Source organism: Mustela nigripes, chromosome 5, assembly GCF_022355385.1.
Source record: "Mustela nigripes isolate SB6536 chromosome 5, MUSNIG.SB6536, whole genome shotgun sequence".
Taxonomy (NCBI): domain Eukaryota; kingdom Metazoa; phylum Chordata; class Mammalia; order Carnivora; family Mustelidae; genus Mustela; species Mustela nigripes.
The window spans coordinates 35878084-35905083 of NC_081561.1; the positions used below are offsets into that span (position 1 = coordinate 35878084).

Consider the following 27000-nt stretch of genomic DNA (forward strand, 5'->3'; position numbering starts at 1 on the left):
GGAAAAAGGACCTTTTCTGATAAAAAGGCGAAACCTTGCCAGGAGCTTCTGGGCCCCTTTGCCTCTTGACTGGAATGCAGGTGTGAGGTTGGAGGTGGAGCAGCTGTCTTGAGACCATGACAGGGACAAACAGAGCAAGGACAAACCGAGGAGGAAAGGGCAGACAGAGCCCCAGTTCTTAATGACATTGCCGAGGCTTGACTCCCTTCAGATTCCTTGTTGTGTGAGAAAAATAAATCCTAAACTTGTTAAGTCACTATTAATCTGTTTTCTATAACCTGTAGTGAGTATGATCTTAACCAATGCGGTAACGATTATGCAAAACAGTATCATAAAGAAAGTCTTTTTTTTTTTTCCTCCCTTCCTGGAAATCTCTCAGTGACTGTGCCTCTCCTACACTCACCTTCTAGTTGCCTCACCCCTTGCTCTCTCCCTTTGCTCCTCCCTATCAGGTCTTGCCTCCTGAGATTTGGAATTCCCAGGGAAGGTTACATAAAGGAGAAGCACAGCCCCTGAACAGCAATGGTGGCTTAGAACTAGTCAATAATCAACGCAGCCCCAGTGCCCTTGGCCTTGGCCCTCCGCCTAAAATCTTGGTCATGTTCTCTCCAAGCAAAGAGGCATCCACCAGAGCACACTGCCGAATGTGTACCCAGAGCCTTGGACACACAGGCCTGGGATCAGAGGGAGGGTGAAATTGCCACCAAAGTTACAGAGGCAAGAGAGATGGTGGGGGCAGCTCCCCGTGTTGGCGTGTTCATCTCACTTCCCCATTTGGTGTGCTCTCTGCCACAAAAGGACGTATTTCAGTTCTTTACCAGGGGCACAGGTTTTCATGTTCAGTGGTAAACCCACATAAGCCTTGCCATCCCAACGAAGTCACCAGGCCCTCCTTAGAAAAGCATTCCTCCCCACAGATAAGAAAAAGAAGCCTCCGATCCAAAAACAGCCAAGTCAACAAAGGAAAATTGAAAAGACGCCCAGACAACAGCACAGAGACGTATTAACTCAGAAAAAGAAAATGTCTTTTTCCCCTTAAGCTGTTTATTCAGAACTTTTTAATGTAACTAGGTGACACTGGGTAATGTTGATACAGCTACAGTTCTTCCTTTTCTTTCAACACAGTGATAGCTCCTTCTTTCTTCCTATATTTCTCCATCTGGCAATACATACCTAGGATATTTTGGGTGACATCAGCCTCTCTTGTTTCCTATATAAAACCATGTGAGATCAGATGTAGAGAGAGGAGACAAAGGCACATCCTAGAGCTAGGTAGGTAACTTTACCTGAATATTTGCTTGAGTGTATTTCACATATTTTAACTTAGTTATTTCATTTCAAAGTCTAAATTGTTCTTCCAGCATGTTATTTCACAGCATACCACTGTTATAATACCATTACTCATGGAGTATACACATAAACACAGGATTTCAAAATGCATTTTTTTGTTGTAAAGCCCTGCAAATGATACTTGGGAATACATCGATTTCCTTTTTAGAGGGTCTGAGTTACTTGTCACATTTTACAGGCAAGCTTTAAAAACTCAGCTTACAGATCCCCCATAACCTATCTCTACACCTCCAACTTTAGGAATTAATTGTATTTTGTCCCTGCTCCATAGCGGCTTTGTGCTCATCCTTGGGATGCTTCCCTCCTTTATCTCTGCAGATTGTGAAGCCAACCCTTTTCCAACATTACCCAAGATTTTACCTCAGTTTCCCACTAGAGTCCACACTTCTGTTCTGCTAAAGAACCTGTGTCTTCAATGACCTGTCCCTTCTGTGATGGCTTCTTTCCCTCAATCCTCACTCCATTAAGGATCCTGGGCTGCTTACTCTGTTTGTATTACTTCATTCATTGTATAAACATTTGATTAGCAACAGGTGCAGTTCAAGCCTCTGCAGGGGATGCAGTCAGTAAGGCAGGTGTCTGCCAGTCTGGACAGACAGAAAATAGATCAACTGGTAAATTAATAAATAAGAAAACTCAAGTTAGTTATGATTAAAGAAACTGAAGATCTCTGAGGCCCCTGGGTGGCTCAGTCAATTAAATGTCTGCCTTTGGCTCAGGTCATGATTCTAGGGTCTTGGGATCCAACCCCACATTGGGCTCCCTGCTTGGCGGAGAGTCTGCTTCTCCCTCTCTTTCTGACTCTCCTCCCCACTTGTTTGTTTTCTTTCTCTCTCTCTCAAAAAAAAAAAGAAAGAGAAAAAAAAAAAAACCAGAAATTGGAGATCTCTGTAGAACAGATAAATGTCAAGAATTTCTTCATCACTGACCCTAAAACCTGCATCCTGTCTCCTAATATTATTAATTTGTAAAAACAACAATCACAAAACCCTGCAGGAGTGAATTTTAAATGGAAAGTGGTAGCTGCTTTGTTATAGTGTGTTTGTGTCTCTGGAAAATAGGGTAGACATTTACTTGTGCCCTAACTACTAAAATACTCTTGCTCGCCAGAAAGTATGAAATGATTTGCATTGTCTGAGATCAGGGTAGCAGGTGTGGAGAAAATGCTCTGAGCAGAACTGCTCTAGGCACCAAGTCTCCCTTTTTCCATCAGGTTGCATCTCAAGCTCTTGTGGGAGAGAGAGAGAGAGAGTGAGAGAGAGAGAGAGAGAGTGTGTGTGTGTGTGTGTGTGTAGGGATGTGTGTGTGTCTGTGTGTCTGTGTCTGATGAATCTGAGCAGGCAGCCCCAGAAAACTTCAAATACATTTTTTTTAAAGATTTTATTTATTTTTTGACAGAGATCACAAGTAGGCAGAGAGGCAGGCGGAGAGAGAGAAAGGAGGAAGCAGGCTCCCCGCTGAGTAGAGAGCCTGATATGGGGCTCAATCCCAGGACCCTGGAATCATGACCTGAGCCGAAGGCAGAGGCTTTAACCCACTGAGCCACTCAGGTACCCCTCAAATACATTTGTATCCAGTTTTTTTTTTTCCTGAAAAAATAAATGGTTAACAGATCATTTTTAAAATAGGTAACAAATATAAATGACATGTCAATAAGAAAATGGTTTGCAGAGAAAAGAATAAATGATATAGAGTTAAAGTTAAGTCAATGTCACTGTGTTGGCAGAAATTAAAATGTTTTTAATTGCTTTGTTAGAAAGGAGTTACATGTCAATTCTATCTGAATAGCTCTAAAATTCTACACTTCAATCTTGTGGAAACTCAGAGTCTCCAACAAGATGTTAAAAGACTCCCTTTGTGTTTAACTGCATATGTTGCTTATCACACACTTTGCAAACAGCTCCCAATATTTCCAGTCTTAAATGAGAGCAGACTCTGTCAACTCCTGGGTCAGTGCAAAAGCCAAGCCTAAAGCAGGCTTGTGTACTTTTGTAACCTTTTTCAAACAGAGAGGTAGGTGTTTTGGTTATAAAGTCAGTCTTACCTTCAAGGTACTTCCAGGCTAGGGTACAGAGAGAATTCTGTTTTTGCAACTCAATATATTTAAAGTGTGGATAATAATACGAAGATGAAAGCAAGACTAACCTCAGGGAATCCAAATGAGGTTAGTCTATTGGGCAAATGACAATGAAATGAAATAAAGATGGCAGGCTCATGAGATCATCAACTGTGAATGATTTTTCCTTCAAAAACCATACACTTACTCATATGCAATTATAAATATATGGGAATATAACCCTACGTGGAAATTTAACTTGAGTAAAGAATGGTATTTTATTAGTTTCATGGGGCTTCTGTAATAAATTTGCACTAACTTTTGGGCTTAAACAATAGCAATGCAGTGTTTCACAGTCTGAAGTTCAGAAATCTGCAATCAATGCACCAGCAGGGCTACGCTCACACTGAAGGTTCTAGGAAAGGATTCTTCCTTGATGCTTCCTAGCTTCTGGAAGGTCCTGGCAATTCATGGCTTTCCCTGGTTTATTGCTGCAGCATTCCTATCTGTCTCTGTCTTCACATTCTTTTCTGTGTGTCCTCTCCTTTTCTTACAAGGACACCAGTCATTGGATCTCGAGCCCAATATAATCTAGTATGACCCCATGCTAAAAACTAGTTCTATTTGCAGAGGCCCTATTTCCCAATAAGATCACATTCTAAGGTTCTGGACAGATGTGAATTTTTTTGGCGGGGGGACATCAAACCCACTACAGGTGTCATCAGATCTAGGTTTAGATACAAACAGAAAAACTAGAAAAATAAGAAAACAATAGCAGGAACATTGGCCTCAGATCTAGGAAACTGTGGCTGATTCTTTTTACTCTACCTCTACTGCTGTTACCTTAGGCCTGATCCTCAGCATCTTTTACCAACGACCATCACAATTCACTCTCAATGAAGATCCTTGCCTTAGCCAGTCTCCCTCTGTTCAAATTCTGCCTCTGCTACCTCTTAGCTTTGAGATCCTGGGTAAGGAATTTAGCCCAGCAGTGCCTTGGTTTCCTCATCTGTGAAATGGGAATGACTACACTTTCCTCACAGGCTTTCTATGATAATTAAATCACTGAATCTGTGTAAATCACTTACATAGCGTATACGTACATACATACATACATACATAACAGTGTATAGTTTTCATAATTATTAGTCTCCCTTTTGTATTCATCCTGCCTGTCATGGGCAGGGTCATATTAATAAAACTAAAATCTGATATCATTCTCTTCTAGATATTTGCAAATGATACACCCTACATGGGGTTAATACCCAAAATATATAAGGAACTTGAACAACTCAACACCAAAAAGCACACAATTCTATTGAAAAATCAGCAGAGGACCTAAATAGACATTTTTCCAAAGAACACATACAGATGGCCAACAGACATATGAAAAGATGCTCAACATCACTCACCATTAAATCAAGACCACAATGTGCTGGTGAGAATATAGAGAATATAGAGAAAAGGAAACCACTGTGCACTCTTGGTGGGAATGTAAGTTGGTGCAGCTGCTATGGAAGAGTATAGAGGCTCCTCAAAAAAATGAAAATAGAAATCCCATATGATCCAGTAATTCCACTGGGTATTTATCCTCCAAAAATAAAAACACTAACTTGAAAAGACATAAGTCTCCCTATGTTTATCATTGCATTATTTACAATCACCAAGATAGGGAAGCAATCCAAGTGTCAACTCCTAGATGAGTGGATAAAGAAGATGTGGTATACACACATACACACACACGTGTGCATGCGTGCACATCTCGGGTATTACTAAGTCATAACAAGGAATGAAATCTTGCCATCAGCAACAACATGGATGGACCTAGAGGGTATACCACTAGTAAGTGAACTAAGTCAGACAGAGAAAGATAAATACCATATGATTTCACTCATACACCTGTGGAATATAAAAAATAAGACAAAATAAACAAGTAAAAAATCAAACAGACTTAAAAACAGAACAAACTGGTGGTTGCTAGAGAGTAGGGGGTGGGGCGATGGGCAAAATAGGTGAAGGGGATTAAGAGATACAAACTTTCAGTTATAAAAATAAGTCGCAGAGAGAAATACAGCATAGGGAATATAGTCAATACTATTGTAACAACACTGTATGATGACAGATGGTGACTACACTTACTATATGAGCACTGAGTAACACACAGAATTATGCAATCAATTATATACCTGAAACTAATGTAACATGGCATGCTGATTATATTTCAATAATAAACAAAATCTGATGTCATTCTCTTCTTTAAAATCTTCCATGTCAGCCAGCTGATTACCAAAGTAAATTCTCAGTAGGTAAGATGCCCTTAATATTTGATTGTATCTCGCCCATCTCTCCTACCCCTCACCCAAGAGGGCTTCTCATGACTCCTTGCTTTTGCACACATGGTCCCTGTGTCTGGAATCCCCCTGATTCCTTGTTCACCTGGTGAATACTGACACAGATCAGCTCAGTGCTCAGCTAGCAGCTTCCTGAGAAGGCCTCCTTTTTTTTTTTTTTTTTTTTAAAGATTTTATTTATTTATTTGACAGAGAGAAATCACAAGTAGATGGAGAGGCAGGCAGAGAGAGAGAGAGAGGGAAGCAGGCTCCCTGCTGAGCAGAGAGCCCGATGTGGGACTCGATCCAGGACACCGAGATCATGACCTGAGCTGAAGGCAGCGGCTTAACCCACTGAGCCACCCAGGCACCCGTGAGAAGGCCTCCTTAAGGCTCACAGCAAAGGGCTCCTCTTCTCTGCTGTCTGAGCATATCAAACCTTCATATTTGCGTATGATTATTTATTGTCATATCTTCTTTTGTGGAATAGGAGTTCTCTGAAGCTAGGCAAAATGCTGTATCAATTCTTAAAGCTCTAACTCCTTGGGAGAAAATACAGCATGTTGGCCAACAGCATGTGGTTTGGAGTTGGACAGATTTGTTCTCTGCCTTTTTGCGAGCTATGCAATCTTGGGGATGTTACTTAACTTCTAAACTGGGGTAGTAAACATACTCACCTGCTGGGGTTGAGGTAATGCTAGCAATGCATAATGCCTAGAATATATTAAGAGATATTTAATAAATGCCTTTTAAAAATTGTTAGTTGAACATAACTGAAAAAATCATACAAGCTTGCAGATTGTTGCTGTCAAACATTAAGAGTCTCCCACTCTTAGCCTCAGTTTAATCTTTATATTTTTATCCTTAGTAATTCCCTTGCCTACATGCCTTAAAATTCATCCAAACCCTCGCTGCTCTCCTAAGACTAAACTTCTTCATTCTCAGCAGATGACTCTACCTCCTACTAGAAAATATAAATATGAATAAATAAGTAACAGTCAAAGTCTTCAAGCATGATCTTCATCTGCCTACTGCCCCATGACCCTCTCTGGGACGGACGGATGGACGGATGGACAGACACACACACACACACACACACACACACACTCCTACAGACTTGACTATATGTTAATTTATGCAGGCTTCCTTCATTCCAGAGAAGGAAATCCTCCTTCAACTGTTGGATGGCAGCTCCTCCCACTCTATGTCTTTTACCCCAGTCTCCTCTGACCTCTCCAAGACCCTGACTCACGACACCCTCTCTCAACAACACCTGCCTTGTTAGTGGGCACACCTGAAGCGGACAAATACAATAAACATCTCATCCTAACTAAAGCAACAGAAGAGTCTCCACTGGCTCTGCCTCTAGATGTTTTCTTGCCTTTCTTCTTTCACTTTCATCCAAGCCTCCAAAGAATAGTCTAGAAAAGCAGTCTCCACTTTTTCATCACCCACATACTCATTAACCCACCTAACTGCAATTAAGAGCAATCACTCCACTCAAAGAACGCTTACTGAAATCACCAAATTTAACAGATTTTTTAGGTATGGTTCTTAGTGGCTCTTCTATACTCAATACACTGATCACTTCTAAAACTATCCAACTTCTGTGCTTTTGGGATACAACAGTCTTTAGGTTTTCTAACAGAATTGTTACCATTTTGTTGAACTTTTTATTGAAGGGCCTCACTTCTATTCCAAATGTTGGTAAACTTGCATCTTTGGCCTGCTATCTTTCCCACTGTTCTTATCCTTGAGAAAGGACATCCACTTTCATGATTTTTTTTCGTACTATAACCTTTGACTCTCAGATTGTTATGCTTTCCCCAGGTTTCAGAGTAGATTATCCTACTGTGTTTTTTAATTTCTCTAACTGAATATTCCACAGGCATTTTAAATTTAGCCTGTTTAAAGCTGAACTCATTATCTTTTGTCATGATTCTCTTCCCATAATCTCTCTCTCTCTTTTTAAAGATTTTATTTATTTATTTATTTATTAGAGAGAGAGAGAGAGAGAAAGAGCATGAGAGAGAAGAAGGTCGGAGGGAGAAGCAGACTTCCCATGGAGCTGGGAGCCTGAGGCAGGATTCGATCCCAGGACTCCAGGATCATGACCTGAGCTGAAGGCAGTTGCTTAACCAACTGAGCCACCCACATGCTCCCCATAATCTCTCTCTTTGTAGTCAGCTCAATCATCCAGTCACCAAAGCCTAACAGGGGATGCATGAGGGGAGGAATTCAAGGTGTGCCCTTTTGGGGGTGTACTTAAAATTTATGGTGAGCTCTCTGTGGCCCAGGAGGGAAGACAAAAACCTTGGAAACAAATCCTCTGTGTTCTGCAAAGAATCACCTCATGGTCTCTCTTGATTATGTGAATATAGGGGCAGAAGGTGCCTTTTGTTCTAGGATGAGTTTTATTGTTGTCTGCTTTCTTTTCAATATTTATAAAAAAACTGCTTCACTTGTGGGTATTCAGAGCTGTTTCCTGGGGGTAGAGGACAAATGAATCAACACAGCACAGAGCTTATGTGTACTCCTTGAGGTCTGAAATTCTGAAGACCTGTGACGTAGACGAAGGCTGGTCAGCACCTTCATCTACCTGCTCCACTCACCTCAACCCATCCAACTAATTATCCATTATTCTTAAGTCTTTCTTGAATATACTTCTTTTTCGTATTAACCACCATGTTCCCAAACCAGCCAATCTCTGCCATCTTTTCAAGTAATGCAGAAACCTCTCTGACAGAGTTCCCAGTAATTAATCTTGTCCTCAGATCTGTCCTCCACAAAACCATCTGAGTGACCTAATATTCAGAATCTTCCAGTAACTTTCCCTTTCTTACACAATAAAGACTTAGCTCATCAAATGGCACAAAACCTTCTCCATGAACAAGTATTTTAATTGTTGCTGCCTGCACTAACAGTAACAGCAGAAAGCATAGTTTCCTACACAACACATTTTTTCATTTTTCTGCCTTTGGCTCAGGTGATCAGCTTTGCTTGGAATATCCAGTCTCGGCCTCCTCATCTGCATAAACCTGGCCTATCTCTGAAAAGCTCAAGGGACACCTAGCTGTGTCAGGTGATCTTCTCCTTTATTTTCATGGCACCCTGTCCTATGGCTAGTGGCTTGCTTCCACATTGTCCTGTACTCATCCACTCATTTCCTCGCCTCTCCCCAACCCGACGTCCTCCTCCAGGAAGAAAAAGTCTTACTCATTTTTATATTCCTAGCACCTATCACAGTGCTTGAAATATAATAAATAATCAGTAAATGCTTGTTCAACTGAATAAGTGAATTCCAGCTCTCCCACCAATTTATTATGACCCTGGGCAAGTCCCAGACTCTCTGGCACACAGTTATTTTATATAAAGCTAAGGAGCTGAATTAATCTCTTAAATGTCCCTTTTAGTTCCAACATTCTATGATGCTTCTATTATATTTGTTGAAAGAGTGTAATGGAGTGAAAATTTATTTTTAATAGTCTGTAATTACTAACAAAAACATTCCCTATTTCATCACTCAGCTACTCTGCTTGAAGTTTAATATAGTTTTACTTAAAATATCCAAGTAAGTTATAGTGCATAAAGCTCCCACCTTAATGTGTTGAAGTAAACAAAAGTAATTCATGTTCATAAAGTTTAACCACTAGAAATATATTCAAATGTGTCAAGAAGCATAGACTAATTACTGCATTATAACTGGCTGTTGGATTATGAAACCAGTCATTGTCTCCTACTCATATTTTCTTATTGTTAATAATTTGATTCCATAGTTTAAGTTTAACCTAGTGTTTGTTATGTGGATTTCTTAAATATAATTTATTAATTTTAGATTTACAGAAAAGTTGCAAAGATAATACACAGAGTTCCAGTACACCTGCATTAAGTGTTAATATCTTACATTACTAGAGTAAATGTGTCATCATTAATGAACCAATATGGGGCCATATTATTATTAAAGTCCATGTTATGTGCAGATTTCCTTAATTTTTACCTAATATCCTTTTTTCTTTTTCATGATCCTATGCAGGATACAACATTACATTTAGATGCTGTACATCCTTACGCTCTTCTGGGCTCTGACTGTTCTCAGAATTGCCTTGTTTTTGATGGCCTTGACGATTTTGAGTAGTACTATGAGGTATTTTGTGTAATGGCCCTCAATTTGAGCTTGTCTGATATATCTATCTATATTATATATATATGTATATATTTAAGATTAGAGCAAGGTTATAGGTTTTTGGAGGAAAATCACAGACGTAAAGTATCATTCTTATGACACGATATTGAGGGTACATTCTGTCAGTGTAACCTATCAGTGATGTTATTGAATACCTGGCTATGGTACTGTTTTCCAGATTTCTATACCGTGAAGTTACTCTTTTCCTTCCTTTCCTTTCTGTACTCTTTGGAAGAAGCCACTGTATGCCTAGCCTTACCCTTAATGGTCAGGGGCACAGTCTACCTCCTTGAGAGTAAAGTACTACATAAATTACTTGAATTCTTCAGCATGGGAGCTTTGTCTTCTCTCTCCCATTTATTAATTTATTCAATCACTTATTTTTTACCAGTATGGACTTACGCAATATGGGTTAGTTCTGCAACATCAAATTTACATCAAGTAGAAGTTAAAGAAGAACAAAATAAACATGAAGCAGAGAAGGGAACACAGAGCCAAAAAGCATCATGTTCATTTATCCTGAGGCTAATCTAATTCTCTTCAAATGATTTAAGTGCCTGTGCAGTGAACTACAGTGGAGTAAAATGTACATAGAGCAGTGTACTTAAAGGTAAGGTTATTATGTTCACAAGCTGCACAAATCTATGAAACTGTACTTAGGTCAAGAATCAATACTGGCCTTCAGGAGTCTTTCTTTCCATCTACTATGTCCTTCCAAGCCTGGTAACCATGATTTTCAATTCTAATAGGCAAAGTTTGCCTGTTTCTGAACTTCATACAAATGGAATCATGTGTGCTATTTGTGCCTGGCTTCTTCAACTTAATATTTTTGGAGGGTGGAGCTGGGGAGAGAGTCATCCATGTGGTTGCATGTAGTTGTACATTATTCTAGTTGTTACACAGTGTGAAAATACATTGTGTGAATATACAGTACATTTCCTCACGTGTAATGGTAGATCTTTCTTAATGCTATTCATTATGCATTAAGTGCGACTACATCATGTGTGTATTTGTTTTTCTGCTGATGTGGACTGGGTGGTTTCCAGTTTGTGATGATTATGGATAATGCCACTAGGGACATTCAGTTACATGTCTTTTAATGAACATACAGAAACATTCATGTTGATTTTATACCAAAGCATGTAATTTTGGATAACAGCATATACTTATGATTACCTCAAGTAGACAATTTTCCAACGGTGTTGTACACATTTACACTCTTGCTCCCAGATTATGAACGCTCCATTTGTTCTAGATCCTCGACAGAATTGCCAATCTTTTTTTTTTTTTTAAGATTTTATTTATTTTATTTATTTGACAGAGAGAGATCACAAGTAGGCAGAGAGGCAGGCAGAGAGAGAGAGAGAGGAAGCAGGCTCCCTGCTGAACAGAGAGCCTGATATGGGGCTCGATCCTGGGATCATGAACTGAGCTGAAGGCAGAGGCTTTAACCCACTGATCCACCCAGGTGCCTCAGAATCGCCCATCTTTTTAATTTGTGTGTACATATTAGGATGTCATTGAAGTCTTATTTTTTTTATTTTCCTGATAACTAATGAGGCTGAGAACTGTTCATATGTGCATTGGCCATTTGGATTTTTGTGGAGTTTCTTTTGTAAAACTTTTATTCAAGAATTTCTTGCCCTTTGTTCCATTGGTTTGGCTCTTTTTATAAAAAATCTGTTTGTAGGGTGTCTCTGTGTGTGTGTGTGTGTGTGTGTTTATATATTTGGATATAAATCCTTTGTTGAAGATATTTTGAATATTTTTTTCTACTCTGCGGTGCTATTTTCAAAATCTTTGTTTTAAAAGATTTTTATTTATTTATTTGACAGAAAGAAAGATACATCGAGAGAGATCAGGAAGGATTAGTGGGAGGGGAAGAAGCAGGCTTCCTGCAGAGCAGGGAGCCTGATCTGGGGCTTGATCCCAGGACACTGGGATCATGACCTGAGCTGAAGGCAGATGCTTAAAAACTAAGCCACCCAGTTGTCACCTGTTTTCAAGATCTTAACAGTGTCATTTGGTGAACAGATTTAAAAATTTTAATGTAGTCTAATTTATCAAGTTTTTACTTTTTACTACCAACTTTTGTATTCAGTTTCAGAAACCTTTGCTTACTGCAAAGTCAGAGAGATGTTCTAGAATAGGGTTTGGAAAACTTTGGCCTACAAGCTAAATCCAGACTGCCATCTGTTTTTGCAAATAAAGTTTTATTGGAACACGGAGAGGCTCATTCACTTACATGTTGGCTATGACTGCTTTCATATATCAATGGAAGAGCTGAATAGTTACAAAAAAGACCACATGATTTGCAAAGCCTAAAATATTTACTATCTGGTCCTTTAAGAAAAGTTTGCCAAAATTGATTCTAGAAGTTTTTGTTTTTTTTTTTTAAACCTTTACGATTAAGGTTGCAATTTATCTAGAACTGATTTTTGTGTATATTGTGATAAGGGGGAGGTGGTCAAGGCTTGTTTTTTCCATAAGACTATCCAACTGACCTTACAGATCTCAATGGAAAAAAAAAAATCCTTTTCCTGCTGCACAACAGTGTTATCTTTGTCATAAATCAGGGGACTTGTTTGTGTCAGTCTGTTTCTCGACACTATTCTTTTCCATTGATTTCTTGCTGTCCATCTAATACTGTACTATTTTAATTGTTGTGATTTTATAATTGGACTTAGGTTTTTGTAATGCAAGCCCACCAGAAGAAGTTACTTATTCTTGGTCCTTTGCATTTCCATATGTTTTTTAAAAAAAGTTTGATGTTGATTTTGCCAAATATTTTAATTGTTAGGGAAGCAGACAAAAAAATCTTTCCCTTTAACATATGTATAATTCTCTCAGGGTGCCTGAGTGGCTCAGTGAGTTAAAGCCTCTGCCTTCAGCTCAGGTCATGATCTCAGGGTCCTGGGACTGAGCCCCACATCAGGCACCCTGCTCACTGGGGAGCCTGCTTCCCTTCCTCTCTGTCTACTTGTGATCTCTGTCAAATAAATAAATAAAATCTTAAAAAAATATATGTATAATTCTCACCTATAGGGGCACCTAGGTGGCTGAGTCCGTTAAGTGTCTGCCTTCAGATCAGGTCATGACCCTGGGGTCCTGGGACTGAGCCCACATCAGGCTCCTTGCTCAGTCAGGGAGCCACTTCTCCCTTTCCCTTTGTCCCTGCTCATGCTCTCTCACTTGCTCTCTCTCTTAAATAAATGCATAAAATCTTTAAGAAAAAAAATATATAATTCTCTCCTATAAAAGAAAGCTTCAAACAGAATCTTAATTTGAAATGTAAAATTATTGAGCCTAGTTAAGTTTCTATACATTTATTATTTTACTGATATAGTCAACATTGTGTTTTATAAAGTACAACACTGCTACCCTAAAATCTAAATTATCTATGACACTAAATAAAAGATACCCTTGGCAGTTCTGTTCTATTTTAAAATTTTGTTTGTTCCTTGTAAAGGAACCCATCATAATTCAGATGTGTACAGATGTTATATTTTCAGTAAAGACAACTTTCTGAGTAGCTTCAGAATTCTTAGGATAAAGCTCTACCAGAACATTTCTCAGTGGGGTTTCTTGGAGGGGAGTGGGGCAGAGAGCACATTGGTGTTATTTTTTCTGAATGCTGTAGTTCAGTGAAGTCTGTTTTAAAAGGAATACTGTCTTTGGGACACTTGGGTGGCTCAGTTGGTTAAGGGTCTAACTCTTGATTTCAGCTCCGGTCATCATCTCAGAGCGGTGGAAGTGAGCCCCATGTTGGACTCTGAGCTCAGCGGGTAGTCTGCTTGGGGCTCTCTCTCTACTTCTCTCTCTGCCCCTCCCTTGCTCATGTGCACTTTCTCTTTCTAAAATTAAAAAAAAAAAGTAATACTATCTTCTCACCCCATAAGCAACAATTAATATATTAGGAATTTTTACTTCTACAAAGCCCATCTGTTTTACTAAGATAAACAAGGACTTTCACTACTTGGTACGCAGAATCACTTACCAATTTACAACAAACAATGCACAAATGTTATAGACTGGTGTCCACTTTCTGAAATTTATAAATTATCATCTTTTTCAACAATTAGCCTTAAGACTTTCCTCATTGTACTTTGTAATAAGGTAGCCTACTATAATGGCTAATTATAAATTAAGACCTATATTTTAATTTAATATTTTATTGTATTTTTTGCAGTAAGTATTCTAACATATATATATGTATACACACACACACACACACACACACACATACACACTATTTTTAAAAATTTAAGTATTTATCGAAGATAAGCTATCTGAAGACATATAATTCACTAATTTAGGGCCAAATGTCACAGAGCAATATTTTTATAAACTCAGAAAAAGAATGCTGAATTGATCAAAAGTCTATATTAGAAGATATGTAAAATAATTTCTTACTTTAAAGCAAAAAAATCTTAACTTTTTTGGAACAATGAATCATTTTAGAATTTGTTAAAAGCTAGAGACGACCCCAGAAAAAATACACACTCTCTCTCATACACACACCCATTTTGCATACAAGTAGTTCAGTGACTCTCAAAGCCCTTGTTCCATATCCATAAATTCCCTGTCCACAGATCCCATCCTCCACTCCCTTGTACCTGCCTCCCCAGCTTCTTAGATCACAGGAACTATTAAATAAATCTGTTATCAAAATCATTGACCCCTGATTTAATGAAGTCTGAGAAAAAAAGTCCTTATGTATAAATTGTATTGCCATCAGCAGCCATTTTTAAAATTAAAAACTACTTAGGTTTCCGAATTAAACATCTCATTTTTCAAGTTCTTTATTCAAAAAGAGTAAGTTTAATTCAAATGAAAGTAAATTAATTATTTTTTGAGATAGAATAAATGAATGCATGTCTATCTTGTCTCTCACCTTTTGAGATTTGCTCTTGTCACAGTCCCCCCAGTAATCCCTTCTTCCTGGCCACACAGGAACCTGTACTTACACAGTAAAACCTTTTTTTTCCAACCTTTTTTCAATCTCTCATTCCCCATTCACCTTTCCAGAAAGGTTGGCCACTCCTTTATCTGCTCCTATTCTAAAAGTACAAGAACTTCTTTTACTGCATCTGATTTCTTATCTATCTTTGATATAACCGCCCTCCCACATAGCACTTCTAGACTTAGGTTGCTTTGAAAACTAAGGGGATTTCACATTTATTTATATATCTGAATGCCTGATACGATGTTTGGCACATTAGTCAATAATAAAAGTCTGTGGATGAGTAGATGAATACAGTAATCTTTTCTGTAGTTGCACATTTATTTAAAAACTATTTTAGTGTAGTAAGAACACTTAACATGAGATCTACTCTCTCAGTAAACTTTTACACCACAATACAGTATTGTTAATTACAAGAGCAAAGCTCTTTTAGGAGCTAATATTACTAATTTATGATTGCATGCACAAAGCAATTCTAAGCTACCTATTTTTAGTTTTTGAGTTTATTCTGTGATATTCACATGGAAGTACAAATGAATCTTAGTGACGGACAAGGAGTTGTAGTATCTAAGTTCACATGAGGTAAGGGCACCTTAGAAGCATAAGAAAATGTAACTGACCCACATGTATGAATAATGGTTCCTCCCTACTTGAAATAATTATTGACTTCACACTAAATGCTCTTGATTTATAAATAATTCCAGTCGTCTTCATTTTTAAAAACAAAACCAATTCTGCAGATTATTTTTAGCGTCACATTTTATTCCTTTCAAAGAATTTCATTATATTTCATTCCTTTCAATTCCCAGAAGTAAATCTACTTGTCATTCTTCTTCTCAGACATCACAGAACTGCTCACAATCATCCACTAATGCCTTAATGTCTTTAATACAAAAGCAGAAGAGTAGGTGAGAAGTCTCTGGATGTCTTCTGTGGTAAAACTTTCCAGTCATCTGGAGAATAGAACTACTCATCCTTCTGCCCCTTTCTCTGTTCACATTGCTTCTATTTTTAGACTGATAACAGAATGATTTCACCCAGTGTAACTACCAACATTTCCTAGAATTAGTTTCTCTTGAAAAGAAATTTCAAATGGGCCATTAAAATCCATTTTTAAACCATACCTCCCATGTAACCTTTCTCAAGCTCTTCCCTGAGATGGTATTGAGAGAGCTTCCATGCTACTGGCTCTGTTTATAGATTTACAGGATTCTGTTTCTTTTATTGAACATGGTTTTAAAACTTGTGTCTACCCTAGGCAAGCTCTCTGCAGGAGGGTGTGATAGAAGGTATCACCTATCAGCACAGTGCCTAAAAATAGTTCTTCAGCAGTCCGGCTGAATTCCCACTTCAATCGAATTAACAGCCGTTGAGTCCTTTGCATCTCCTAAGTCTTTGAACTTTTTATTCTATATCCCCATCTTGAGACAAATCAAGAAAAAGCTGTCATTTTTACTTCTAGTCCTTTATGCAAAGTGTTTTCAGACCAAGCTATGAAGTAAAAAGTTTCTGAAGGTGTAGAATTACATCTTAGTGGATTTTTTTCCTTCTATATGTAGGTAATAGGCAGTTCGTAATGACCAGAACAGGTGTTTACGATACAGTTCTGTGCATTTTTCAAGACATTCTTAGAGATCAGAGTAATGGTTCTCAACTTGACCACACAGGGGATCATCTAGAAGTTTTAAAAATGGATGCTTAGATCCTTTTCCAGGATTTAATGATTTGTGGTGAAGCATACGAATTTTATTTACAAGCTCCTCACATGATTCTAAGACCTGAAAAATACAGAGAGGTTTGTATATTTTGTGATCGTATGTATGATTTTTGCATTTGATCATGCCTAGCTTTATTTTGATACTTTATAATTCTATCAAACAACCCAAAGTGTTACCTTTAAGACTGTATTTTTATTATGTACATTATATTAAACATTTGTCATTGATATATATATATTTTTTTCCCATCTTAGTTTCAAAACCCCCAAATCACTTTTGAAAAATGAACAAAATTGAGAATATATTCATTTGGTCTCTACCCATGAGTTGGAATAGTATCTCTGTTCTACTTTAAAGGATGTTACTCTCTTCTGGTCTTCTTCTGGTATTTCATCCTTTTCTGATCACTGCATCAGTAGAAACAGGAAAAGAGAAGCATCTGAGCAAAGAGGAGTATTTGGGGAGTTCTTGGTTGGGGCCAAAGACAGGGAAGAGATTGGCTATTTAGGAAGTGATTCTTTTCATCATCCATTCCATGGTGAAATTCTTTCCTTTCCTCCAGTACAAGGATTCTTGGCTAAAGCCCAACACGTTGCTCCAGCAGTGAGGCAGACAGTGAAATATTTATAAATGTAAAACATGAGGGATGTCCCTTATTGGGACATGATGAAAAGGAACCATAAGTTGGTTTTTACAAATACACACACGTGCATACACACACACAACTATTTAAAAAATAAGGTAGCTACAAAGAAGGCCACAAATTTCATAAACTAGATTGCGATATGATGACAGGGGCCACTCATTTGTACCTACTCTTTCCTGCCTGCCTTCTAATTACTTTTGATGAAGAGTTCCAGCTCCCTTCTAAGCTTCACCCCTTTTCCACTTAGGCCACAGATCCTGTCTTCTCTAAGAGACTTTGCTCTAGTAATTATCCTCTGTCTTTCTTCTATACATCAGTTTCTCTTTCTGAACTAGAACCATCACATCAGAAAACAAAGCTGGTCTACCACAAAATAACAAAGCAAAATCAAATAAAAAATAACAAAAGTCACTACATGAATCCAGCTCCTGTCCCAGCTGACCTTCGAAACAAAATTTCTCAAAGGCATTATCAGTGGTTATTTTCCTTTCCTCATCCCCTTTCCCTTTCCATCCATTCCAGTTGACCTTTCTTACTCAACTCCACCACGAAGGCTTTTCCCCAACTGCTGCCATGTGGCCAGATTCAAAAGACAATTCTCTGATCTCTTTGTATTCAACTTTTTGCAGCATTCAACCCAAATGTCTTTCTCTGACTGACATTTTACTTAGCCTAATATATTCTACCTCCAACCATGTCACTGCAAATGGTAAGATATCATTCTTTTTGATGGCTGAGTAATATCCCATTGTGTGTGTGCGCGCGCGCGCGCACACACACACACACACACACATGCATATATATATGCATGCCCCGTATCTTCTTTATCCATTCATCTGTTGATAGATGTTTGGGCTCCTTCCATAGCATGGTTATTGTTGATAATGCTGCTATAAGCATCAGGGTGCATGTAACCCCCCCCCTTGAATCAGTATTTTTGTATCATTTGGGTAAATACCTAGTAGTGTAATTGGCTTTTCATTAAAATTTAGAACAAAATCTGTAGTCCTTACTATGTCTAGCCAACCCTGCATGATCTTGCCCTAATTAGCCTCCAGACCCCAACACTTGCCACATGCCCCATACCCAATTGTGCTGCGGCCATACTACTATAAGCACATTGCCATTCTAGGTTCTTCTGGGCTATCCTCTGCCTGAGTCCTCCTTTCTGCAGATAACTGCAATGCTTGCTCCCTCACTTCATGATGTCTGATCAGAAGTCTCTGTTGACCAAACTATCTAAAATAGACTCACCACCCATCATTCTTCTTGACTGTCTACATTCATCATTGAATATAAACTATGTAAGGGAGAGCAGATTCTTTGCTTTTGATTTTTGCTGCAAGCCTGATGCCTAGAGCAGGATTTGGCATGTATAGGCCAAATAAATATTGTTGAATGAACGAATGAATAAAAAATGATTTTATTCCTAGTTAACAGTTTAAACCATTATGGTCTCTATCTCTTTTTTAAAAGGTTTTTAAATTTATAAATTTATTTATTTATTGCAAGCAGGAGAAGGAACAGAGAGAGAGAGGGAGAGAGAGAATCCCAAGCAGACCCATGCTGACCATGGGGCCTGCTGTGGAGTTTCATCTCACTACTCCAAGATCATGACCTGAGCTGAAATCAAGAGTCAGATGCTCAACTGACAGAGCCACCCAGGTGCCCGAAGCTACTATGGTCTCTTACTGACAATTCAGTAATTTCCTAACGGGTCTTCTGGCTACTATCGACTATCTACAATTATTATCTGCTACTACGAGAGTCTACTATCCATTGAGTATATGTTTTTTATATGCTAATCATATCAAATCATTCTCTTGCTTAAAACTCTCCAGTGGCAACTCATCATACAATACAATCTGAATGCAACACAATGCATACAATATAATCATTTAATACAACCCAAACTTCTTACAAGTGATAACAGGAAAATAGATACGAGCTGTCTGCTACTTCTCAGTATCTTAGTCCACACTTCTACCTTGACCATTCCAGCTACAATGACCCTCCAAAGCACATATAACTCATTCTAGTCTCAGGATCTTTTTTAATATGAACTGGTTCTTCTTCATGGAATGCTCATACCCAAGTCTTCACAGGGCTGGCTTATTTTTGATCATTGAGACTTCAGCTTAAGTATCACCTCATCAGAAGGGACTTTCTTTCTTTCTTTTTTTTTTTTTTTTCCCAGAAGGGACTTTCTTAGTCACCTAGTGGAAAGCAGACACCAGTCATTCTCACTTATTGTTCTGTTTTTAGTTCTCTCCACAGCCCTTATCTTGACTTGATATTCTTCTTATTTATTGATGATTATATGCCTCTCCACACCAACCCCAAGTAGAATATAAACTCCAAGAGATGAGAAATTGTGCTTGTCTGGCACCACAGTATCTTTAGCAACTAGTATAGTAGCTGGCACATACTAGATGCTTAAGATGTATTCATCATATCAAATGGTTTATTTTTTTTTTCATCTTACCTGATACCAACACTGATTTCTAGGTAGAGGAATATATCCCAATATATATACAGTCTCATACAGTTTTTTGTTCATTTTTATTTTTGTTTTTGTCATTCCAAATGAATGCAATTTTAAATTCATACAAATTTTCCAATTACACTAGCACGGTGTTTCCTCATGATTAGAAGTCACATATTCACAACATTTGCTTAGTGCTCCGAGTATGACCTTGGCAAATACAGCTTTTCTAGTGACTTGGCTTACTTAGATTTTCTTTTGTTCTACTTAGCTATCATCAAAATAATCATCATTGGACCTTATATTTCTATAGTAACTTATAGTTTACGGAGTCATTTTATAAAACCAAGCTTTTGATCTGCCCCCAAACCCCATATTCATTAGTGTTGTACACTGAGATGGAGATTAAAGTGCAAAGGGAGAAACAACTTTCCCAAGGACATGGGACAAGAAAATGGTGGAGCCAGAACTGAGTTCAGGTTTCCTTTTTCTCCTCCAAATGTCTTATTCTTGCCACAACAGCACACGATTACCCCTCAAGGGTCTACTTAGAAGCATGGAGTATTAAAAATACTCTTTCAGGGCGTCTGGGTGGCTCAGTGGGTTAAAGCCTCTGCCTTCGGCTCAGGTCATGATCCCAGGGTCCTGGGATCGAGTCCCACATTGGGCTCTCTGCTCCACGGGGAGCCTGCTTCTTCCTCTCTCTCTGCCTGCCTCTCTCCCTACTTGTGATCTTTGTCTGTCAAATAAATAAATAAAATCTTTAAAAAAAAATACTCTTTCATGCACTTCCTTCCTCTTTAGGCTTTCTCCCTCTTTACTAGCCAAACCTTAACTAGAATATCATGGATTTCAGAGAAAGCACTAGCTGGAATTTTCCTTTTGTGACAGAAATTAAAATAGAGGTCTCTGACCTGAAATGAACACCTTTTTTTTTTTTTTTTAAGATTTTATTTATTTGACAGAGAGAGAGAGAGATCAGAAGTAGGCAGAGAGAGAGGGGGAAGCAGGCTCCCTGACAAGCAGAGAGCCCAATGTGGGGCTTGATCCCAGAACCCTGGGATCATGACCTGAGCCGAAGGCAGAGGCTTTAACCCACTGAGCCACCCAGGGGTCCCAAATGAACACCATTTATCTGACAACATAAATTTGTTTAGAATTGTGAGAATTTATATGATAAGCATTCAGATATGAAGAATCTTTACACAAGACAATAAAGGGCACCAAGCATGACTTATAATTGACATTTTATGCATTTATTTAAAGGAAGGGTTTATTAAGAAACACTGGAAATTTGCAAACTTTTAGGAAAGAATATGACAGGAGATGAATATATGTGTGGGAGAAAGATGAAAAATAGGTTCTTGAACCGGTAATTTTAACTCCCACGCTGTTTCTTTCAAATGTCTACACAGATAGTGTTTATGATAACTCATCCCTTTAAGGCCAGCACATTCTGCCTGTGGGGCTATTACATCTGTTTAAAAAATAATTAATGTATAGTTGTTAATATTGTTTAATGGGTTGTGAAGTGACACACTGAGGGCCCTGGGCACTAGCACTTTTTCAGAAAAATATATAAGAAGAGGTACCTTTATATGAAAGGGAACTTTTATGTTTGTAATAAATAAGTGATATACGTACTGTGTTATTTACAGTTCACAGAAAACTAAAATACACCATCTATTATTGTTATATAAAAATGAATCTGATTCTAGATAATAGCTTAATATAATTATGTAGGGTTTTTTGTGTACTTACTAGAAGCACTACTAAAGTGGTTTATATCTTGTGAAAATGAAATTAAATGCTTAAATCAGATTCAAATGACAATGATAGGCCAATTTAGCAGAAAGCTTAAAAAGAAAATTTAACTGAAACAGATGAATATAATACATTTACTTAAATCTTGAGACACGGCAGTAAATGTAACTTGTTCAAACAGTAGCAAACAATGCGTAGTCTTACTTATTTAATTACAACACAGTGCCGTCCTCTTATTATTTAGACAATAGGCTGTGTTTATGCTTTCTTATAGATTCTAATAGTATCACATTTTTGGCCATATTCCACTGCCGTTTGTTCCTGATGTTTACAAAATCCTTCAGTGTCAAGGGCTATTGACTAAGTGAAAGCTAATGTCTGATTAAAATGATAAAGGATCTGATATCACGTCATTAAATGTGTCATCTTTTCAGTCAGAAGATGTGGAGGGTCCAAATTAAAAACATATTGAAAAAAATAACATTCTAAGATTGCCCACCTAGCTATTTAATGGCAATGCTGTGGTGCTGTGGACTTACCGTTTTTTACATTGTGCTTTCCCTCCTCACCTCTTAATGCATTCTTACAAAACTAAAACCATGCATTAATATTTTTAAATCATTAAAGTTACACACTCATACACACACCATCGTTCTTTCCTGACTGTGATATCCTATTCTTTATTTTTCCCCCAAACACTTAATGTGATTTTGATTCTCCATACATAGAATGCCAACATATATTTTTGATTGACAGGACCCCTGTAGTGGGGTTCTCTCTGGATAATAGTGAATATCTCCTGCAGGTGGGGCTGGGAATAATGAAAATATTTTCTGGACATGCCCCAAACCCATTCTAGTAATGAAGAGGGGTATGTGTGGAACGTGCAGATTCCTCTACATAGACCTCCCTGCCACTGTTATCAGGGGAAGGAAAACCAGGCCTTTTCAGCACCTGGCCTTGGGCACTTCCAGATACTATCTAGAAATCTCAGTGACTTCTGCTTATCAAAGGTTTGTTTCCAACTGCCACTACTGTATTTGGGGTTAAGAATATCCTATAGGGCTACCCTATGACCCAGCAATCACACTACTGGGTATTTACCCTAAAGATACAAATGTAGTGATCCTAAGGGGCACGTGCACCCGAATGTTCATAACAGCAATGTCCACAATAGCCAAACTACAGAAAGAACCTAGATGTCCATCAACAGAGGAATGGATAAAGAAGATGTGGTGTATATATATACAGTGGAATACTATGTAGCCATCAAAAGCAGAAATCTTGCCATTTGCTACTACATGGATGGAACTAGAAGGTATCATGCTGAGTGAAATAAGTCAATCAGAGAAAGACAATTATCATACGATCTCTCTGATATAAGGAATTTGAGAGGCCGGGCAGGGGGTTGTGGTGGGTAGGGAAGGAAAAAAATGAAACAAGATGGGATCGGGAGGGAGACAAACCATAAGAGACTCTAAATCTCACAAAACAAACTGAGGATTGTTGGAGGGTTGCGGGGAGGAATAGGGTGACTGGGTTATGGACACTAGGGAGGGTATGTGCTATGGTGAGTACTATGAAATGTGTAAGCCTAATGATTCACAGACTTGTACCCCTGGGGCAAATAATACACTACATGTTATTAAAAAAATAATAAAATGACAAAAAAAAAGAAAATATCCTAAAATGAAATTTCACTGAATATTTAGGGATGATGAACTATAATATTTTAGATTATTGCATCCCTTTCCCAATCCTTATTTAAAGATATAAACATTAAACAAGAAAACATGCATATTACAGTTACTGAAAAGATGTCTTTTAGAACTACAGGTCAAATTAACCACATAAAGGGACTCCTCAGTGGCTCAATAAGTCAAGTGTCTGCCTCCAGCAGACACTTGGGTCCTGCAATCAAGTCCTGAATTGGGGTCCTTGCTCAGTGGGGAGTCTGCTTCTCCCTCTGTCTGCTGCTCCCCTGCATCTCTGATAAGTAAATAAAATCTTTAAAAAAAGTTAACCACATAAAAAAGCGAAATAACATGATGAATATGTGTATTATTTAATAATTCTGGAAGAACTATGAAAATTATGACCTTATAACCTTTCAAGTTTATATCTGTGATGATTAAATCTGATTTATATGGATTATTTTGGATATTAAGAACTAATGTACATCCATTAATTTTTTTTTTATAATGCAGCTTAGAAAAAAACACCTATTAGGTTAAAGAGTAAAAGATGAAAGAATGAAGTTGTAGAATTTTTTGAAATTACTGTCAACTGGTCATTAAATTAGTTGTAATTTTTATCTACTATACCTATGTGGAAAATACCTTCATAATTTTACTATACTCTTGTTTTTTGTAATCTTTAAAATATTTAAATTCTTTTGATCTTAGTATGTGAAAATGATAGTCATTATACCTGGATTTTTTGCTGAATTTCTTTTCCCAAAGGTGCTATAATTCTAAGAGAAAAGAGACAAATAAACTGACCATTCCTGGCTCTTAGTATTTTCTTAAATTCTTACTTTGTGTCTGAAAGTAAAGAAAGTAAGACTGCTCAAGGGCTAACTTCACAATCAAATTCAGGCTTACCTTCTATCCTTTCATTCTTCTTAGTTTCTCAGAATTAACAAATATATCCAGAAGTGGGACTCCCGAAAATGAGAGAAACGTAAAGGAGGGTGGTCGTTATCACAGATAAATATATGGGACAAATAATATAATAAAATCTGGCCACGACCATGGACTCAGACTAAAAGCATAAGCGCAGCATGTGAACAAGATGACACGTAACCGGTTTGGGAGTTTTTTGTTCTTTTTTTCTGCTTAGCTTTCCTAGTAAAAATTTTCTATCTAGTATAGTCACTGCTGTACTTTTTTTTTCCTCATTAGATAAGTAGACCAGAAAAAGTAGGTATCTTTAGGGTTTGGTTCATCAGTTTTGACAACAGATACAATCCTACGTTATGAGGAAGAGTGATGTGTTAATGGACAGCTGTATTCAACCAGATGTATTAACTGGTGAAAAAATAATACACCACCCCTTCTAGCCCAGAGGGTTTCCATGGGAATCCTGTCTATATTAGCTTTGGCAGAGACATCAGGCTATTTTTAGAGGTTTTGAAAGCAACCAAGAATGCCTTTCACTTTTATTCCAAAGCTGATCTGGTATCTATGATTATGAACCCTCTCACCCCATTCACATAACACCCCCACCCCGAAAACACTCACTCCTAAAAAAAAAAAAACAATTGTATTCAGCTTTAGCTTGGGTGCAGCTCAAAATCAAAAGCCAAGTCACTGGCTCTTTTTTCCACATTGTTCAGGTGCTGACAAGCCTGTCTTTTTAATTAGCTCTAATTGCTCTTAAAACTTTACCCAAGAGACTTTGCTACATTGTGTATTAGACCCAAATCTGGAGGCTAACGATGCTCTTCCAACAAGAGCCTTTCTTGGTACAGAATAAATTACTGGACATGGTTTATTAATAAAAAATTACCAAGTATAGACAAAGTCCAACAGGAGCATACCCTCATTGTGAAGAGAAAGTCTGCCATCTGGAAAAAGGCTCCTTTGCCTTTCTCATGAAATTATTTGCTGAGAGTTCTGTGTCATTCTGGGACAGGAATGCTGAGTGTTTCAGTCGGCTCTATTCAGTAACCGCTATCTTCTCCTTGCTCCTTCACCCTTTTTTGTAATGGTTGTCTCATTTGCACATCTTATCTACTTCCTTCCCTTTTTGTCTCAACTGTATTTTTAAGTCCCATAGGCACTTCAGTTTGAAAAAAGATTGGAACATCTATGTGTGAAGCTTTATCTCTTTACTTACACCATGCTTTTTTTGGTATTAGTTCATTTAATGCGATTTAAAAATGTATGACATTTACTTTTTAGCAGTATTTAATATTCTCTGTGGGTATATTTAGCTAGTAGTTTCCTCTGTAGGGAGGAGCTATCTCTTGAGGAGTGGCTCATTAGCAGAGTGACTTGTGGCTTTATATTTTCATCCAAACTACATTTTGAGAATGAAAGGGGTATAAACTGGGACTCTACTAGGTAAACTGGGAAGGCATAAGGAGGCAGCTTTCTGTTTATGTACAGGTAAAACTTGGGCAATGCTTCTACTAGAAATAATTTATTCAAAATACTCAGCAACATAATCATCATTCTATTGAGGAACTAAAAAAATGTAAAGAGGCAGACTATTATTATATAAAGCTGAACTTAGTTATGCTCCTCCTTTAACCTTCGCCATGGTCAGCTTGAACTAATCATTCCGACTTCTGCCATAATTATGTTTTGTTTATAACTGAAGTAGGAGGCACTGACAGCCTTGGAGCAAAGGAAATTTGTTTGCTAAGATTTATGTCTTTTGACTTCAGACTTACAGTTTCAAAATTTAGGGATTGGTTTTTGGGTCTAGACCCTATCTTCTCATATTCCCAGAGAGGAATCTTAATGAAGAGGTCATTTATCTCCAAAGGATTTTATGCAGTTTAGATTGCTGTTAGTAGTGGTTATATGCTGGACAGCCAGGTTTATCTGAGATGAGAAGCATCATGTAAAGCCTTTGACTTTTTAGAAAGCTCTTGAAAGCCAAAGACACCCCAACTCCCCTTCCCCATTTACTAAACCTCTACTTTCAATGGTTTCTCTCTCATAATCATTCATGTTGAAATTTTTGGTTATTCTGGATGATGTATATTTTTTAAAAATGTTTATTTGCGTACAGATGACACACAATGTTACACTGGTTTCAGGTGTGTAACATAGCAATTCAACTTCTCTATACATTATGCCCTGTTCACCACAAGTGTAGCTACCATGTGTCACCATATAATGCTATTACAATTGGGTAATGTACTTAGTAAGCTCTTTTTCCTAACATACTTTCATTCCTTTGGTCATATCTTTAGGTCAACCAAGTTAGTAAGAACTCTGGACAGGGCCTAGCTCTGACATGCTTCCTTCTCAGAGATGCATAATTTACTTTTTTTTTTTTTTTTTAAATAATGGTAAACTAATGGAGATAAAAATAGAAATAAATATGCAACACAATCTAAATAAGTGAATACATTCAATGATGACTACAAGCACTAGATAAATATGTTAAATTGCCCCGAATCACATTTTTATTCCTTTACTTGTTTTCGTACTTCTCACACTTTCCCTAATCGGCAGCTAGTAATGTCAAAGGCTTCTGGCTATATTCTGGTTCTTAGCTCAGACTTCAGCTCTTTACTGTGTCTTGAATTCTGTTGTGGCCTAAGCTGTATATAGTTAGGTTAACTGCTGAAGCCAAAAAACTTACGGTGCAAGAAAAGTAAAAAGAAATTCTTTAGACAGAATGCTATGGATACCAAATGGAATTTGGAGTTATCCAAATAAATAGCACTGGAAATGGAAAAATAAAGATACATATAAAAGTTTTTTTCTCACTTTTAATCACTTATATAGATTATTAGATTCCTAAAGCAAAACTTGTAACAATTTA

The 27000-nt window shown here is 37.7% G+C and overlaps 1 protein-coding gene across 1 annotated transcript in view; it reads right to left on the reverse strand.

The window, feature by feature from the left end:
- Window positions 1-27000, reverse strand: part of KCNQ5 (potassium voltage-gated channel subfamily Q member 5) — a 539583-nt gene that overhangs the window by 367841 nt on the left and 144742 nt on the right. The window lies entirely within an intron of this gene.